A 13,572-nucleotide genomic window follows, 5' to 3' on the forward strand; every position below is an offset into this window, starting at 1 on the left:
GACATGAACTGCGTCCTGTCACACCTCAGCTCCGAAGCTTCCTGTTGCCCTTAGAATCAAATCTGGACTCCTCTCCAAACCTGCCTGTCCCTACAGCCCGTCAGCCTCTCCAACTTCCCCTCGAGCCGCATTCTCCCTCACGCTATCCTTCCTCTAGTTCCTCAAACTAACTAGGTTCCATCTACGGGCCTTTGCCCATGACACCCCTTTGCCTAGAACATTCTCCCCTCATTGTAGGCCTGGCCAAACACTCCTCCGACTTCAGGCCTCAGCATAAATGCCGCTTCCTCAAGAATCCTTCACAGATGCCACGTTGCAAAAGGAGTCCCTCTGCTTTCCTCTCAAATGTTCTCTCCTTTGCCTCCATGGCACTTTTTACACTTCTATATTTGTATATTCCTCCCAACCCAGGAGGCTGTCAGATCCCTAAGGTCGGCACTCATGTCTGCTTCGATTGATATTCCCAGCACTGAGAATAATATCTGGCACAGCTCAGGTGCTCATTCGCCAGATGAATGAATAAATGAAGGGATGCATGTTTTTAGGCCACAACAATGAGAAGCAGAAACCCTGCCTTGAACCCAGCTTCCACCTTTTACTTTCTTAGATACCGGAAGTGATCTAAAATCTGCTCCACCCACACCATCCCGTAAACCCGCTCATAATCACTTGGTGTTGGACCCATGCACTCAAAGGCCCTCTTGCAAAAGGGCCTCGCTTTTCCCAAGATGGGGATAAGAGTGACACTTGTCAAAGACAAGGTATTGTAATTGCTCGAGTTGTTTCCCGCGATGATATAAACCCACTGACAAGTGCCACACAGCTGTTCCTGTTCCTTGATTTTCAGTGGCATGCTGTCTGCTATGTTAGTGATCAAATTCCTTGAAACGACATGAGATCGGCAACATAGATGGAATATAAAATTAGGTCTGTAGTTGTCCGGAGCAGTCCCAGTTCTCTACCTCAGCAGTATGAGAAAGCCGGGCTCCCCGCTGGGTCTTACTCTCTTCGGCAGGACACCTCTCCCGAGGTAACGCTCCAACAAACAGTAACTTTGGTAATGACCAATGCTACAGAGATTATTATTGTTATTATGAACTCTATTTTATTCTCATTTAATGAGTAATTATTTTCAATTACATGGCTAAAGAGCTGCTACAATGGATGTTTCCAGGCAGTCAGGGGCTATTTCTCCATCAATGCAGAAATCTGGGCAATTTTGAGGTCAGCTGTTAGAAGCTGTAGTGATGAACACCTCTCAGTGCCATATGGTGTAGTCCAAGCCTAGTGTCTTTTCACAATAGTTTCACTTCTATTACCATTGAAGAGAATATATAAAAACTTTTTTCTCGCTCAACAGAGCTACCATGCTGGCAGGCCCTTGAGTATCTGAGATGAGGAAACCAAATAATCCTACAGCACAGCTCGATGCTAGTTCCTTTCTGCGCCTCCTCAGAAATGCTCAAGTTTATAGCTAATATTTAAGTGACTATAAAAATGCAATCCCTTATGTTGGGTTGACATCTAACAAATTCAGCAACAAACCAGAGGTGAAATCTCAAATCCACGTGGCTAGTGGATACACATAAAGCAGCCTGAGTAACAATCTTTTGTATTTTTAAATTTTGTAGGAGTAATATTATTTAGAAGCAGCCTTATTTCTACATTTAGGAGTAGCCTTATTTCTATAAGTAAATACACTCTCTTCAAATCACTGAATCCAGGGAAAAAATAAGATAAGCCTGACCCATCTTTTGTGTCATCAAGTAAGGAAGCAATCAAACGATGATGACAAAATGTCAAAAAGACACAGGAACCAACTTGAAGTGGCTCCCACTGGCCAAATCTAGGAAATTTTGAGCATTAAAAGAAATAATGATAGTAACAGATTATAATCCATTAAATATGTAGTATTAGTACCCATACTGATAGAAATAAATGAATAAATAAACAAGAAGACAAAGCTTTTCTTTATAGTAGAAAGAAAATAAATGGAGAAGGAATGATGATGGTATAAAAAAAACACCATTTGGTCACCATTATAGTAATAATTTAGTCAAGAAACATCAGTGGATGTTAAATTCGAGTGGATTGATGAGGAAAGAGATATTTACATAGTCTTAAAGTATCTCCTCACAAGATACTTATTACAAAGAGACCTTACAGTAACTTTATAGTAGAGATACCAGACAACAGCAGCATAAGTGATCACAATTAAAAAAAAAAAAAAAAAAAAAAACAGCATAAGTGATCTAAACCAACATTAGGTGCCATCCTATGGGATGTGATAAAGAAAAAAAAATCAGCATCTTTGACATTTCAGCCAAAACACATAACCTGGGTCTAATCATGAGAAAACAGATCAAGACCAAATTGAGGGAGGTTCTACAAAATGACTGGCCTACAATCTTTGACCATGTCAAAGCCACCATAGACTTACCATGTGATCCAGCAATTCCAGTTCTATGTAAATACTCAAGTGAAGTGATTCAAACAAATATCTGGACACTCATGTTCATAGCAGCATTTTTCACAATAGCCAAAAAGTGGAAGCAATACAGGTGTAGCTGAATGGATAAACAAAATGTGGTATATTCATACAATGGAATAATATTCAGCCTTAAAAAGGAAAAAATTCTGACATACACTACAGCATGGATGAACCTTGAAGACAGTATGATAAATTCGATAAACCACTCACAAAAGGACAAATACTGTATGATTCCAATTGCATGAGGTACCTACAGTGGTCATATTCATAGAGACAAAAAGTAGAAAGGTGGTTGCCAGGGGCTGGGGACAGGAAGAAACGGGGGTTACTGTTTAATGAGGACAGAGTTTCAGTTTGGGAAGATAAAAAGTTCTTCAATTTGAGAGATGGACAGTGGTGATGGTTGCACCACAATGTAAATGGACCTGATGCCATAGAAGTGTACACTTAAAAACAGTCACAAAGATAAGTTTTATGTATTTTACCAGTTTTTAAAAAATGAATTCCAGGTTTAGAGTCAAACCTAGTTCAGGGGGAAGGACGTTAATTTTTGGAGGTGGTAATTTTTTGGCACCAATAGTAGTGACAGTTTCACAGGTATATACTTATCTCCAAACACAAGTTGTCTACATTAAATATCTATAGCTTTTGTATGTCAATCATATCTCAATGAAGTGGTTTAAAAAAAAAATAATAACCTGGGTTCAAATTCTGGCTCTGCCACTTAACTAGTTGTGTGACCCTAGGCAAATTATTCAATTTCTTTGAACCACAGGTTTCTCATTTATCAAGTGGAGGCAATATTCAAGCCTACGAGATAGGATTATGCGGAGGAAGAAGATAATACATTTAGCAAAGTACCCAGAACATAATAGGCATTTGAAAATATCAGCAAGACTATCAATACCTAGAGACATACAATGCCATACGTGTTCATAAAACTAAAGCTAGTTTGATGTAGTTGGTGTATGTGGTGATGAGCAACAATGCTAGAATGAAAATCAGGTCTTTTATACCAAAATGAAGAGTTTAAACTTTGTCCTGATGCCTGTGGAAGGTCAATGGTAGCAAATATTAGAGAAAAGGGCAGAGATGGGAGGGGAGCAAACACTAAGCTACAGTTTTAGGGACACAGACTTCTGTATATTTCACTCAGTAATGGACTTTCTCCTTTCCATTAACACAGATAATTAACACCGTTGGCTTATGGGAAAACAAATCATTAAATGAAATGCCACATTTAACACTCTCACTTTGCACCCAACACCTTATCAGAACAGAGAACTGGATATAAAGTTACTAGCCGCATACCAGAATCAAGTTTGGCCTAAGCATGAGCTCTGAAAAGCCTGCTCTCTCCTCGTCTCCCACTTTATTCACTGGGTGGAGGGTACAGGGGCTTCCTGTGCTTCTGTGACTTAATCAAAGCTTCCCACTGCATTCTCCATCTGTCCCCTGCTTTGTGCCAAGCTTTCTTTGGACCCTTAACATCTGTGATGAGTGGGGCTGGGTCAGCAGAGTTCTGTTCAAATTACAACCTGCACATCAAAGCCTATGTCACGCAACTTCATCTCATTTTGATGACATAATGTGGTCATTTTCACCACCATCACTGAATGTCATTCTAAACAGCTGCTCTCCACTGATTTTTTCTCTCCATCTATAAAGCTTAAGCATTTACGTGAAAACTCAAGGTAATGAAAGTAGCCAAAAGCACACATTTCTCCTGGGAAAGCTGTATTCTTGATCTGGTTCTGCTCGGTCCTCTGAATGAGATTTTTTACCTTTTTTTTTAATTACTTAGATAATACAGAGTCTACCTAGAAAATAGCAAAAGTATATAAAAACAAAAAGTAAAACTCAAAGTTACCCGTAATCTTATCAACAGATGTAATACTCTTAAAATACTGGTATATATCCTGCTAGTCTTTTTTTTTCTGGTTTTCTTTCTATGCATTTACTACTTATTCTTTTTTAAATTGGGCTTATGTTGTACACGCTTAAAAACTTACCTTTTAAAAAATAGCTATTACTGCAGTCCAAAAAATATTCTTAGCTCTCTAAGTTTTATGTAATTAATGGCACACTGAGAACATATCCCTATGTCATTCAAAATTATGCAAAAATGTGTTTTAATGGCTACATAGCATAGCATCACATTGCATGTACCAAAACCATGGTAACCAACGTACAAGTCGTTGCCCACACAAGCTGTGGGCCAGGCATGGGATGGGGGTCTCCCTGGAGTAAGAGAAGGCTTCCTTTCCAAGTGCCATTTTGGCTAGAAAACGGCCGGGGTTTACCAAGGTAACATAACCTAGCTAGTTCCCTGTCACTAGAATGTTTGAGGTTGTTTCCAATTTTCTCTAAATATCTTTGTGTACATCTTGTTAAATCAGAAAATACATAATTTTTGAGGTTCTTGTTAATGTTGCTGAACTGCTCTCATACCAGGCGTCTCAGAGTGCTTTCTGTCTACAACTTTCTAGCACTAGATGTTTCCATTCTTTTTAATCCTGGACAATTGGATATATGACAAGTGTACACTTTTTTAATGTGCAACTATTTGATTACTAGAGAGAATGACTTTTTAAAAAATGCTTATTAGCAATATGTATTTCTTCCCTTAAAAATGGTCCAGATATTCCTTGCTTCCTTTACTATTGGGCTATTGATCTTATTGATTTTAAAGGCTCTTTGTACTTCAAGAATGTTAACCTTTTATCTGCCATATATTTTAAAGGCATCTTCCCCAATTGCATATTGTCTTTCAATTTTGCTTTGACATTTTAAAATTTGTACATGACTTTTAACTTGGGAGCAGTCGAATCTATTGATCTTTTCCTTTATGGCTTCTGCCTTTACTTTAATGTTTGAAAAGGCCTTCTCCATTCCATGTCAGATAGATTTCACCCATATTTATTCATGTTTTATTAAACATCTTATATCTGCAACCTAGGTTCTTTTAAACTGCTCTTGGTTTGTAAGGCACAGTCTGTTAACTTGTGCTAAATCACACGGCTGCTTTGGCTGGTAGAGCTTTGGATAGAGAATGGAGAATTGGATTAGGAAATGGGAGAAATTAATCTTCACCAATGGACTTTGCCTTTCCGTGCCTAAATCTGTGTGTAAAATGTAGGAAATTACATGTGGACCCCAATTTCACTTTTTTTCTATTACAAAACATGGTCCATATACAGAGGGCTGCACTGTATGATGAATACTAATAAAACAAATGTCCAAGTAACTGTCATCCATATTATTTTCAGGGGAGAGCAAAGGGAAACAGAGGGGGAGGGAGAAGGAGAGGGAAGGGTAGGGAGGAAAGGAAAGAGAAGAGATTCTTGCAGTGGGTCCTTTCTCAAAGACAGGCTCCTCTTATCTCTTGCTAACCACTATTCTGACTGTTAGGGTCTTCACTTCCTTGTTTTGCTTTATGCTTTTCTATGTATTACCTAAATTTTCTGCGTATTTCTAAGTTTTTAATGGTTCTATTCATTCATATCAATAATCTATTTGGAATTTACCTTATCATATGACGTAAGGAATCAAAAGTTATTTTTACTCCATGATTTACCAATTATTCAGCATGGATTATAGCGCTGTACTTTCTTTCTGAACCTCTTTTTGGGGGGGAGAGTCAAGTTTCCGGAGATGTAATTCATCCTTTTTAAGAGTATAATCCTATAAATTTTGATAAACACATACAGTCACATAGTCACCACCATAATCAAGACATAAAGTATTTTCATCATCCCATAAATGTTCCCTTGTGTCTTCTTATAGTCAATTCCCCATGCTCACCCCCCAAGGCCCTGGCAACCACTGATCTGTTCTCTGTCCCTATACATAGTTTTGCCTTTTCAATCTAATATGATCATACAGTATCTAGCCTTTTGAGTCTGGCTTCTTTTACTTAACATAATGCTTTAGAGATTCATCCACGTTGTTGCTTTTATCAACCATTCATCCTTTTTATTGATTAGTATTCCACTAAGTGGATGTACCATAATTTACAGATTCAATCTTTCATCATTAAGTATGATGTTTGCTGTAGGTTTTGTAGATGTCCTTTGTCAGACTGAGGAAGTTCTAGTTTGTTGAGAGTTTTGAACATCATAAATGGATGTTCAATTTTATCAAATGCTTTCCATGTATCTACTGAGCAATGCATCTCTCTGTCTGTCTGCTGTGGGAGCAATAGATTTTGCGACCCTAGAGACTTGAGGCTTTAGTCTACTGTCCAGAGAAAACTGTCCAGGGAAGGAGAAAGGACCTCGTGCCCCACACCCACTGATCACATCCAGCCCTGCAGGCAACAGAGTTTGCTGCCCTACACCTAGTAGCTTACAGCTTTTGATTTCTGAGAGAGAATTCAGAGAATTACATGGCATTTTGTGTGCCCAACAACCATTGATTGCCTCCCCTTGCCTGATCTCATTAGTGGGCTGGAGAGAGCCAGTCTCCTGCCCTGCCCCCAATATTTGAGCATCTGATGGAAGTCTGGGGAAGAGAGTAGCTAAGTGGAAATTCCTCCACTACCTCAGCTGCTCCAGATTTACATACCCACATATGGATTTTGATAGATGTTACAGTTTAGCTGATTTCTTCTTACCCATTTGGATAGTGGTAGTGCCTTGCTTCTTGTGCTCTGCCAGAGCAGAGACTGTATTGCCCATTTCTCCTCTAAGGGGCTTGTCTCTCTTTGGTATTAGATTACTTGGTTGCCTCACAAACTCATCTTTCTCGTGGCTCAACAAAAGTAATGATTTTGTAGTTTATCTATTATTTCTCATTGTCAGGGCAAGAACGATGTGCTTAGCGGCTTTCCATATTCTACGAATAAGCATAAGACCATTTAAATTCCACCTCTATACTATACCAAATGTATACTTGAGCCTGTATGAGGCTATTTTTATTCTTCCACAAGAATCATGCTGCTTTGATAATAAATCTTTCTTTCTAGCAGTGTAAGTCATCCTTCAATCTTCTAAAACTTCTTCAGCCTTTTATTAATCTTCCCAGGTGACCTTAGAATTATATTGTCTAGTTAAAAAAATACTTTTGACATTTTTATTAGAATTGAAATGGCTGAATTATTGATTTATGCCATCCAAGAATGTGGTATGCTCTATCATTTATTTAAATCTTCAAGTTCCCAGTAAAGTTTTACAGTTTTATTTATATGGGTCCTGCATACTTATGTCGTTTATTCCTAGGTATTTTATATTTTTGTCTCTATTTTAATGCCTTTTTAAATTATATTTTCTAACAAATAATTGTTGACTTATAGCATTGATTTTTGTATGCTGATTTTGTAACCAACTGCTTTATCAACTCTCCTTCTAATAATTTTCCAGTTGATTTTCTTGGGTTCCTAGGTAGGCAATTATATGCAACTAAAAATGTGTCCCCTCTTTGTCCAAGGTTTTTCTCTTATTTCATTTTGTCTTGCTGCTTTGACTAAACTTTGGGGAACTGTTAAATGACCAGGGATAGTGGGCATACTTGACTTGTCCCTGACTTCGATGGGTTACCCTAGAGCTTCACCTTAACTCAAGAGACATTCCAATTCCCTTCTAGCTTGTACTTTAGAAAAAAGAAAAAAAGCACCCCCTGAAATTCAGAAGCTGGCCAGGCACTCACAGCTAGGCTATGCTGTTCTCCTGCTGAATATAAACTGTCTCAAAGAATACCAATTTAGACAAGGTCACTCCAAGATCATGATTAAATGAGATTAAGCAAGTGCACACCATAATTTTGTCTGGCTACAGTCAAAAACAGGGTTGCTGTGTCACCCACAAAATATCAGATACCTCCTCTCTTGGTTAAAATGAGTAACTGTTAATTCTTTACTAATTATGCTTTTCTCTCACCCTAGTTTGCCCTCCTCATATATAAAATTTATTGACACTCAAGCATAGAATTCCTACCCACCCCCCATACACACTTTCCGACAGCATCTAATCTAGAGCAAACTCTTTATTCCACAAATCACCGAACCAAAGCTCAAATGCTATACTAGGTTCTAAAGCCCCCTTGTTCAGACAACCTTGTTCAGGTTCCCATGGTGTGTTCTTCCTTGCTGCAACAATAAACTGAACTTGTTCAACTAGTCATGTTCATAGTGGTCTCTGACTGAAGGACACTGACATGCTTTAAGAGGCTAGAAAACTAAAAGGTGCATTTCTAGACTCCCTAATAGCTCAAGGTCAGTCATACGACTTTTCTGCCAATCATTTATTCCTCTGCAAGATTCAGATAAGGAAGAGAACAATGTGAGGGGGCCGTCATAGACTGAAGAGTACATAGTCTGGCAAGCACAGTGCACAGGAATCTGGCCCTTTAGGCCAGATTCAGCTAAGGCGGAATCCTAGTACCACGACCAGAGCATCGAGGGTGATCTTTCCAATACGAGTCTTTTTAAGTTTTTTTCTGACTCTAAAATCTAATTCTTGGGCCCGCTTGGAAATCTTGTGAGCTATCTAATATTCTTTAATAATTACCTTTTGCTTAAATTAGTCTTGCAAGATGTTGGAATGGGAAGCTTGCGGCCTTAGTGTGGGGTCTTAGACTGAGGCTCCACTGTGATCGTTAACAGGATGCCAAAGTGATTGCAAGAGCGTCACTTCCAACTCCCAAAAAGTACTCAAGTTCATCTGTCGGCCAATTCTAACCCAGGATCATAGAGAAAGGGATTCTGGGAAATTTAGTTTTAGGTCAACCAGTGGGCAATGGAATAATCCAGCATATTCCCACATAGGGTTCTTAATTTTCTCTGTATGTTTGTCTTATGCCCTTTTCTCATGCCTAATTATTTTTACTTGTATTTAATTGGACTCACAGGATCTATTTTATTTTTTTCAAAGAACCAAGAGTTAGGAATGTTCTATTATAAGTAGATTGTTTAAATTAACTTTAAGAACAAATTTCTGGTTTTAGGGCAGTATAATTTTAAGAAGTGGTCTACATAATTTTTATTTAGGAGACTCTACTGAGGTCTTCTTTGTGTTAAACCTAGACGCTATCTTACAAATTCTTACAGTCATTTGAAAAGGATAGGTATTCTCTGTAGAATAGTTTGAAATACCTATCAGAGGTTTTATTGTCACAAACCACCTCAGATCTGTGGCTTAAACAATAGGAACTTATTATTCTTCATGAGTCTACAAGGTCAGTTTGTGGTGATTTTTCTAGTCTCAGCAGAGCCCATTCATGCTTCTGTAGTCAGTTTGGGGTTGGGTAGGCAGCTGTACTAATGTGGGCTGGGCTCTCTCACATGTTTAGTGGTTGGTTGGCTATACGCTGGGGCCCCCAGGTCTCTTCCACATGGTCTCTCATCCTCCAGCAGATTAGCCTCGGCATGTTTACATGGTAGAAACAGAGATCAAAGAAAGAAGCAGCAAGCAAGGTCTAGGCTGAAAACCTTGCAAACTGTCACTTCTGCCATATTCTGTAGGCTAAAGAAGTCATAAAATCAGCCCAAATTCAAGAAGTGGAAACAGACTCCACCTCCTTAATAAGAGAAGCTGCAAAGTCACATTGCAAAGAGCATGGATAGAGGGAAATGGTGAAAACAGATAATTTAAATCTGAATTCCTTACCCTGGGGTCCACTATGGATACTTGAACTTACAGATGACCTTCAGGAGGTTTAGAAATTTTCTCAAATTGACTTCAGAATATGTTCCTCCATATGTTCATTAAACAACTCTTAGGTTCGTTTAATATCTTTTCCTTAAATTCCACTTTGTTTCAAATTAATATTGCCGTCCCTTACTTTCCAGAGTGGAATTTTTATGAGTCTCCTTGGGCCATAAGTGAAAATAATTCATTCAAGTTTCTATTGGACAAACATAAAAAATATTTTCAGTGCACAAGTGTGATTCACTTACCAATATCTCCTCTCTCCCGTGCAACGTATTTGTGATTTCATATAACAGTTATACCCTAAGTTATACATTAACAAAGTTTATAATAGGCTGGTTTGACTTAAGAAGAAAGGTTAAAATCTTTATCATGCAGAGATCTGAACCTTCAAAGTCACTTCAAAGACAGGGGCTTAAGAGATGCCATCCCTAGAAGTGTTCAGTTAACGATGTCACCTATACAACTTTCTCCTGCTTTTCAATCTGTCTGGAAGCTGACCTACTCCAAAACACTGTTTTAAACCCACATATACGATGAACCCTGCTTAATTAACTAAAATTATTATTCTAACCTCTGTATTAAAATGAAATGCATGGGAAAATCTAATTACTTTTATCGCTTACAGAAAAACACGTCCATTTTATTTTGTGATATTTGCACTATCCTTCACGTCTTTCCCCTTGGACTTAATGGGAACCTTATAAAGTTTGGTAAATCTGAGTCAGCTCCAAAGACAGTATATTTCTCATTTGCATCTCACATCCTGCAGACACCTTAATTTGTGGAAGGATGAGGTGGTCCTAATGTTTATACTGTTAAAAACAAAACCCAAGTGGGCATCCTGAATACACAACTCTTTATTAATTCATACATTTGTCATTTTTACCCTTTCTCCTCATTCTATTGCTTTCAGGAAATAAACTTTCCCCCAAAAAAAGCAGTAGCTATTTTTCAGGGTGCCCCGATATCTACTCATATAGCCCTGTTCCTCTACTTGCATAATATTCAGCACAAAAAATGCAATGACTGATTTACAGTCTGTCTTTCCCACAAGAGTGTGCTCTCCAGGGGGCTGGGGCTGTCTCCTCTTTCACTGCCTACAGCCTCAGAGCCAGGCATACAACGGTTGTCAAATTATGTTGAGTAGAAAAAAAAAAAGCTAGACATTTTTCAAAAAACCTATCATATGTTAAAAGTCAGGATAACGGTTACCTTTGGGGGAGAGAGAAGGGCAGTGACTGGGAGAGGGCATGAAGGGAACTTCAGGGTTGTTATCATGTTCTAGTTCTTCAGCTGGTTACGTGGGCGTGTTCACCAGTTGATCATTTACTGAGCCATATACTTGTGACTGGTACACTTTCTGAAGGTGCTTCACTCCGACAAAAAAGTTTAAGCCTATCATAATTCTCTGACAAAAAAAGAAGGAAATTACAAGCATTCAGAATTGCCAATAAGGAATAATTAATAGACGTTAGTTTCTGAACACGTAAAATTAAACTTCAAAAGTCAGGACCAAAATGTTCTTATGTGTTAGGAAGTGCACTCTCAGCCATGGAAACCAACCAGATGTACTCTGTATCACTCACAATGGGGAAGATTTATCAACATAGATAATGCATAGAAAGTGCTTATAACAGTGCGATGTACATACTGCTACATGTTAGCTATCATTACACATTTTTATCACATTAGCAGTTCCCAATGAAGGTTTAAGCTTAGATCACAAGTAAACTTCCTTCATTAGAATCCAAGGTCATTAGAATCTTGTCCTTAACTTTTTCAGAACAGCTTTAACAGCCAGACTGAAGCAGTACCTTCATTTACATACTTTATAGTTATGGAGTCCATATCACCACCTGGCTTGTTTTAGTCACACCCAAGCAAGTCAAAATTCCAAGGCTAAGAATCATGGCTAAGAATCAATATACTAAAAGACAGCAGAGACCCTCTGTTCCAGCGATTCTCCCGCATGCGCATCACTGGGGCATTTGTTCAAAGTGCAAGCCTCCTATCTCTCATACCAGATTCTGATTCACTTAGTCTGAGAGTAAGGTCCAGGAATTTGCATTTTTTAACAAGTTCTTCAAGTGATTCTGAAGAAGGTAGTCTACAAAGAACACTGAGCCTCTCGTTTTCCAGATGAATGAAACAGAATACAGGGAAGGAAAGGCTCTTGCCCTGGTTTCTGAGTATGCCAGGACTAAAATGAAGGTCGTCTTTACCACTCATGTTATTTCTATGATTCCATGCTATAATGGCTTAGGATTCCAGAATGGATCCATCTTAAACCTCAGTGGATTATTCCACTGAACCCTTTGCCCTTTTACCCACACATTTGGTGAATTGTAGGTTAAAAAAAAAAATCTGTAAATTCAGTAGGTAAGCAGAACCAGGCAATATTCACAAGCTTTGTGACCCCAAGACAGCTATTGAAATTTTGTGTGCTTTGGTTTATTCCTTTATAAAGTGCCAAACAACACCTATGTTTGCCCAATGTTGTGAAGTAATGTAAAATAACACTAGCACAGAGCTTGGCAAATAAGGTTCCAGTAAATAGTACATCTTAAAACATAGCACTAAAACAACATTCTTCATTCAACTAGAGGAGTGTACTCAAAATGTGGTCCCCTACAAGAGAATCACCTGGAAGTGCCTATTTAAAACACAGATATCTGGAACAAGACCCAGTGAATCAGAATCATGAGGACAAGACTCAGAAGCCTATATTAATAAGCAAGCACCCAGGTTCTTCCTCTGCGTACATACAAAAGTGTGAGAAACACTGGACTAGGGCTGAGGACAGGGTGTTTCTTGTCAACGAAAACAAATGTATCAGTGAGACCCAGGTAGTGCCAAACACTCTAATTCAATGCTAACAATTTTCCGCTAACAAGAGGTGAGTGAGTGCCACCTACTGCCTCATTTTAGAATGCAATGCTGAGATTGGTTCGATTCCTCTCAGTAATTGAATTCACTCTGACAAATAAATCAATCCTAAACAAGATATCCAAGCAACAGAAAGCATTGTTAGGAGGAGACATGAAAACAGTCTTTATTAAACAAGAAAACTTTCTGAGTTAAAGGGTTTTTGGAGTTTTAGATTAATATATCTAATAAACTCCTGTAATTTCGAGTTACTGCTAAACAGTAAAAGAAAATATAATCCCTCATCCTATACTGACAGTGAAAAGAAAAACAGAACCACAGAATGCCCTAAAATTCTGCAATGAGACAACATGCAGTTACGCTCATCTCCACCACTCCCTCCTCAATTCCCAAGAGAAGACCACGTGAAACACAAGCTTTCTTATCTGATAACATTCCACTCGAGTCCAATATCAAAACTTCCACCTGCAGGACACTAGTTAGAAAGTTAACATTCCCTTCAAAGGGTACTCAAAAAAGCCTTCTGAATTATATTCTGTTACTAGT

General features: G+C 38.4%; 1 protein-coding gene across 1 annotated transcript in view; it reads right to left on the reverse strand.

Moving 5' to 3' along the window:
- SGCD (sarcoglycan delta) overlaps positions 1-13,558 on the reverse strand; it is a 1,401,159-nt gene extending 1,387,601 nt beyond the window's left edge. The window contains exons 1-2 of the mRNA XM_023528634.1: positions 11,353-13,558; positions 10,096-10,333 (exon numbers count right to left, since the gene is read on the reverse strand). The gene's annotated coding sequence lies outside the window, so the exon portion shown is untranslated. The remainder of the gene's footprint in view (positions 1-10,095; positions 10,334-11,352) is intronic.
- Between the last annotated feature and the right edge of the window lie 14 nt (positions 13,559-13,572).

The sequence above is a fragment of the Pteropus vampyrus genome, unplaced genomic scaffold, assembly GCF_000151845.1.
Source record: "Pteropus vampyrus isolate Shadow unplaced genomic scaffold, Pvam_2.0 Scaffold30, whole genome shotgun sequence".
Taxonomy (NCBI): Eukaryota; Metazoa; Chordata; class Mammalia; order Chiroptera; family Pteropodidae; genus Pteropus; species Pteropus vampyrus.